The sequence below is a fragment of the Crinia signifera genome, chromosome 19, assembly GCF_055691185.1.
Source record: "Crinia signifera chromosome 19, ASM5569118v1, whole genome shotgun sequence".
Taxonomy (NCBI): Eukaryota; Metazoa; Chordata; class Amphibia; order Anura; family Myobatrachidae; genus Crinia; species Crinia signifera.
In genome coordinates this window covers 117,896,733-117,902,732 of record NC_139226.1, presented here as the reverse complement: position 1 = coordinate 117,902,732, position 6,000 = coordinate 117,896,733, and positions in this window count along the sequence as shown.

Sequence of the window (6,000 nt, the reverse complement as noted above, 5' to 3'; positions counted from 1 at the left end):
CGCTGATTTTGGCTGTTCATGTTTGAACAGCCAATCACAGCGATCGCCCATAACGGGGGGCATAGCTGCCCCCCCTGGGCAATGAGGGAGGATGTCTGCTGTCAGGGACAGCAGACATCATCCCTCTGTCACCGCGTCCCTGGACGCATGACCGTTTAAAGTCATGACGTATATATACGTCATGTGTCGGGAAGTACATCCCGGCCATGACGTATATATACGTCAAATGTCGGGAAGGGGTTAATGGGCGGGAGGTCATGCCTACGTATCTCATATCGCATGGGCAGAGGATGCAGTATATCATATTGCTACTTTTGCAATTGAAGTATCCATGGACTTCCAATGACTCATTGAACTTATTGTTGATGTTGGTGATGTTAATCACTTGGCTACAGACTTTGCAACTACCATACGGATGTGTTCCTTTAATGATGGGCACTCTCGGTTTTGTCCTAACATAGTGACTCTGGACTAAGTTATCACGTAGGTTGGGTGCCCTCCGCCAGCTCATATCGACACTGGATTTCAGATTTTCACATAGATCTTTGTCGGTAAGGAGAATGTGCCAATGCTTTTGCACAATGTCTTTGATGGATTTCCATTGTTGGCAGTATGTACCGACCATCCTAATAGTCTGTGTGGAATTACTATTGTCTGTTTTGGTGTGAAAGAGGATAGACTCCCTTGAGGTGTTTAATATAGACTTTTTGGCCTTTTTGATAAGCCTCTTGGAGTATCCTCTGTCATGCAAGCGTTTGGACAGCTCATCGCATTTCTCAGAAAAGATCTGGTCATCAGAGCAATTGCGGCGTAACCTCAGGAATTCTCCTTTGGGGAGATTGCATACTGTAGGAGGGAAATGTGCGCTGGTGCTGTGCAGCAGACTGTTAGTTGAAGTAGTTTTTCTAAACAGCTCTGTGCTGAGTTTGTTGTTAATGTCACGATACAATCGGAGGTCAAGAAAGGTGATGGTATTGGGATTGACTTCGTGGGTAAATCTTAGGTTGAGATTATTAGTATTGAGTCTTAAGATGAAGTCATTAAGTTTATTTATAGTGCCCTTCCAGATGATGAGGATGTCGTCGATGTATCTCATCCAACTGTGTATGCATTCAACATCCCCATCATTCTGGAAGACAAATTCCCTCTCCCACCATCAAAGGAAGAGGTTGGCGTAAGTGGGGGCACAGGCTGCTCCCATCGCCATCCCTCTTCCCTGGATATAGTAGTGGTCATTGAACACGAAGAAATTCCGATGGAGAACAAAACTCAGGAGTTCCAAAAGAAAATCGTGAAAAGGGGTCATCCCCTGCATGTTAAGGAAGTACCTGGTGGCACCGATCCCTAGATCATGTTGGATACAATTATAAAGGGATTCCACATCCAATGACACAAGCACATGATCGTCGTCGAGTTGTATATCGTGTACTTTCTTTAACACATCCGTAGTGTCCTTGGTATAGGATGGGAGACTCATTACGTGATGACGTAAATGGATATCAAGGAATGTACAGGCATTTTCGATGAGGGAACCATTGCCGGAGACAATGGGCCTCCCTGGTGGTTCAGATACGGATTTATGGACCTTCGGGAGAAGGTAGAAAGTGGCAACTCTAGGGTTGGGATTTTGTAGATACTGGAATTCCGATTTTGTGATGGTGCCTTCTGAAAACGCTCTTCCTATAATGCGATCATATTCAATTTGGAAGTTCAAGGAAGGATCAAATAGGGTTTTATTGTAGCAGGATGCATCGTTCAGTTGTCTGTGTACCTCTTTGAGGTACATGGGTGTCGGCCAAAGAACAATATTACCCCCCTTGTCCGAGGGTTTAACAACAATGTCATCCCAACTCCGGATTTCCCGTAGGGCCATGGATTCTTGTCTGGTCAAATTGCCCTTGGTGCGGAAATTTTTGTTCTTCCGATGAAGTTCATCGAAGTCACGTGCCACCAGGTTGGTAAAGACTTTGACCTCTGGGCATATGGACTCGGAGGGGAAAAAAGTGGATCTTTTTTTGCATATTGTTCGACCTTGTTGTTGAGATCCCGGATCCTGGAGTTCTTCCAAGTCACGAATGGCTTGGAGTTCCTGTGAGGACCATGAGGAGGTGGGGTCTTTGTCCGAATCAGATTTATGAAGTGCATGAAATTTAGTAAGCAGAAGTTTATGGCTGAAAAGATGCAGACTAGTCTCCCATTTAAATCGATCAAAGTGATTTGTGGGAGAGAAGGAAAGACCTTTTTGTAGGACCGCAATCTGGTCAGGTGTTAGGGTATGGTCTGACAGGTTGATGATCTGTAAGCCGGGTTCTGTTATCGTCAGAGTCGCCTGTTCCTTTGAGATTGTCGACTGGATTGGCGAGGTTCCCATGTTGACCAGTCTTTTTTTCAGCTTCTTGATGCTCCTTCTTGTCTTCCTTTTCCTCTTCCCTGTCTGGGGCCACTGCCCCTCCCAAACTCTAAAAAATTGTCCCTATTAGAGTTATCGCTATTATCGTCGGTGCTCGAGTACTCGGACTCAGAGAATGTGGTGTTGCCACTTTGGTCCCTTTTGTATTGGCCTCGATATTGCTGGGATGGTCTAGTCCAATTAAAAATTCTGCCAGTGCTGAAGTCACGGCAATCACGTTGGAATTTGGACTTTTTTCTTTCAATTATTACTGCCTCGTAGGTCTCTAGATCTTTCTTGTTTTTTTTCAAAATTGTTTTGGAAGTCGTTATTTTGTTCCCACTTTTCTAGTTTCTTTCCCAATGACTCAATATTTTCCTCCAATATTAATTGATTGTGTTTAATGAGTATGGAAATGAGTTCCTGCGAGCACTTCAGGAGACTTGTCTCCCAATCTTTTTTCAGATTTTCTGTATGGAGGTCAAAGGATGGAAAAGTCTTGGGTCTGAGTCCTCTAGGGGTGATTTTATGTTTCAAATAATTTTCCAAACTGGAGAGGTCCCAGTTTGTTCTGATTTGTTTCTGTAGAATTTTTTTCAGATTGTTGAGTTCATCTTCCCATGATGTGTCTGTAGGCGTGTGTGAAGACTGTGCAGAAAAGATGTTGTCAAAATCCTTAGTTCGATGTTTGTTTGTCAGTTCATCCCGGAGATTAAAGGTAGACATACCAATTACGGTAAGGTAGCCTCCGAGTTGAGTTTGTCACCAGGAGTTGTCGGTTTGGAATCACTGAACTTAGTAAGTCAATATTTATTGCATAAGAGCAATTGTCAAAATACTGTAGCAAGAATCAGCTGTATAACAAATGGGTAAGTATAGTTGGCCGCTATGCTCGGCCGTTTGTTATACAGCTGATTCTTGCTATTTTGACAATTGCTCTTATGCAATAAATATTGACTATTTTGAAAAGACCCTAAAACAGAATTATTCCTGCACTACCAAAGTTTCCTGAAGGCACCCAGGGCATCAATACAGGAGAGATTGAGTGTCGATTCTACACCAGACCTATATATATATATATATATATATATATATATATATATATATATATATATATATATATATATATATATATATGGGGTGAAGGTGCGGCACTCACGGCTCCAATCAGCTCCTACCTGTCATGTTTCAAACCAAGCCTGTAACTTCAAGGTAGTTACCCCTGTTTTACCCCTGTATTACCACATTTTCCTATGTACCATTACCCGTCTCCGCCGGGCAGGGTATCGCACCCTATAGAAGCCTATGGGCTTCTATCGCCGCCAGCTGCCTGCCGTCCGCGCGACCCCCCCTCCCATCCTCCATCGATTTCCTCCTCCCCCAGCAGGTGTCACAGCCGGGAGGACATCCTCCTGGCTGCAGGGGGGATGAGGAGACGCTGGGGACACTGACAGCCGCAGGGATGTGATGGAGACCCCCGCACACCACATTACAGGTATCGTGGGGGTCTCCGTCACCGCACCCCGATGATAGCCGCATATGTTAGTACATATGCGGTAGCATCGCTGTGGCTGGGCAGTGAGGTGCGGCGATGTATATTAATATATCCCGCCCCTTTATTAGGTAGTCACTATAACCAAAACGTCTATTTGTGTTTTGTAGTTTGGAGTCCCGCATAGAGGGGTAGATTTATTAAGCTCGGTGAAGTGATAACCTGTCTGAGTTTTATCACCGGCCAATCAGCTCCTACCTTGAAGTTACAGGCTTGGTTTGAAACATGACAGGTAGGAGCTGATTGGAGAGTGATACAAAACAGACAGTATATCACTTCACCGAGCTTAATAAATCTACCCCTGAGTATCCTTACAGTGGCCTTATTTGTAATCCCCAAGTGAAAGTGAATCAGGTAATAATTGCTGGCTTAATCACAATGTAACAACACTGTAACAACACTGTAACAACACTGTATATATCCTCTCTCCACTTTTCTTCATATCCTTTGCCTAAGCGTGTAAGTCACTTTAGCATGAAGCCATCTGTATAAAGTCTTTACACCTTATTGCTTAGTACGTTCTCTATTTCTTCATCAAATAATATTAGTCAGGGAAACCGACTTCTCTCCTTCTGATGAGGAACCAAACCAATGTCTGCCTGTTGTACAGTTATCATCTGAGGTAAAAGCAATCTCTCTGTTAACCCTGCATTAGATTGTTAACTTATTTTGGGCGGGATTCTCTAAAATCCGCAGCCCTCTTCGCCGGGCATCGCATTTCTAATGACCGCATATTCTCTAAAATATGCGGTCATTAACGCAAGGGACAGCTCTTGCGGTAAGAGCTGTCCCTTGCGATGCGGCGCCGTTGCTGGACTTCCGGGTCTATGACCCGGGAGTCCGTCTGCGCATGCGCAGACTGACGCGCCGGCCGCAGGGCATGCTGGGAGAGATCCGTGACGGATCCCTCACACACCGCTGCTGTAAGAAGCCCATAGGCTTCTGCAGGGAACCGCCAGCTTTTGCTGGCGATTCCCTCCGCAGCGGTGACACTACGGAGGGAGGTTACAGAATACAGAAATGCGGTAAAAACCCCGATAACGGGGTTTTCACCGCATTTCTGTAATAGAGAATCTCGCCCTTTAACCTTCCTGGGATAGTACATCTTTCAATATATACATTTGGGTGAGAGAAGAGCGTATTACAGCCTTTCTGAGGTAAACTGTCTCTTTTCTGTCTGTAGCTGTATATAACCATAGCTGACTTTAGCTCTCTGAGGTAAAATATCTTTTTTTCTGAGGTAAAATGTCTTTAAACAGTATACAGCTGTGTAGGTAAATATGAAAACACTCTTTCCTGGGCTGGTACAGGTACTGTATGTATGTATTTTGGTTCTGGACTCACCACACCTCTCTTTTTATCATTTACAGTCTCGAGAGGGATTCCAAGCAACTGATGAGCCATTTTTGCATACCCCCAATAAGTATTAGCATCCTCCGTGCTCCTGCTATCTGCCGCACTCTTTCTCCCTGGACTTCTCCTCACAGGCTCTCTTGCCCAACAGTTGCTTACTCTTCTGACCCTGCTACTGACGTTTTGTGCAGCTGCCGAGGCTGCTGGGAATTATTCACCACTGTAAACAAATTCACTTTAGCGCGCTTCATCATGACACACAAAACATTGTATATCAGCAGTCACTTGAATGGTGGATTGCCAGTATCCAATACATACAAGAAAAACACAATAATATCAAGTGGCACTTAAAATACAAACAGAAAACAGAATAAAAATATAATAGAATTTATATTAAGCAGCACATATATTTAATAAATTCTATTATATTTTTATTCTGTTGTCTGTATTTTAAGTGCCACTTGATATCTGTGTGTTTTAATTGCAAACATGATTTATATTCAGAGATGGACTGGCCCATAGGGGAACAGGGGGAACTCCGGGTGGGTCCCACTGCCTGAAACATGCAGGGGCACCCAGTGGTGTAACAATAGCCCAGCAGACCCCGCGGTGGTGGGGAGGTGCTGAGTAAAGTGTGGGCGCCAGGGGTCTGCGGAGCTATTGTTCAGCTCCTGCCTTACCCCAGTTGCCGCTTGCCGCCACCTCT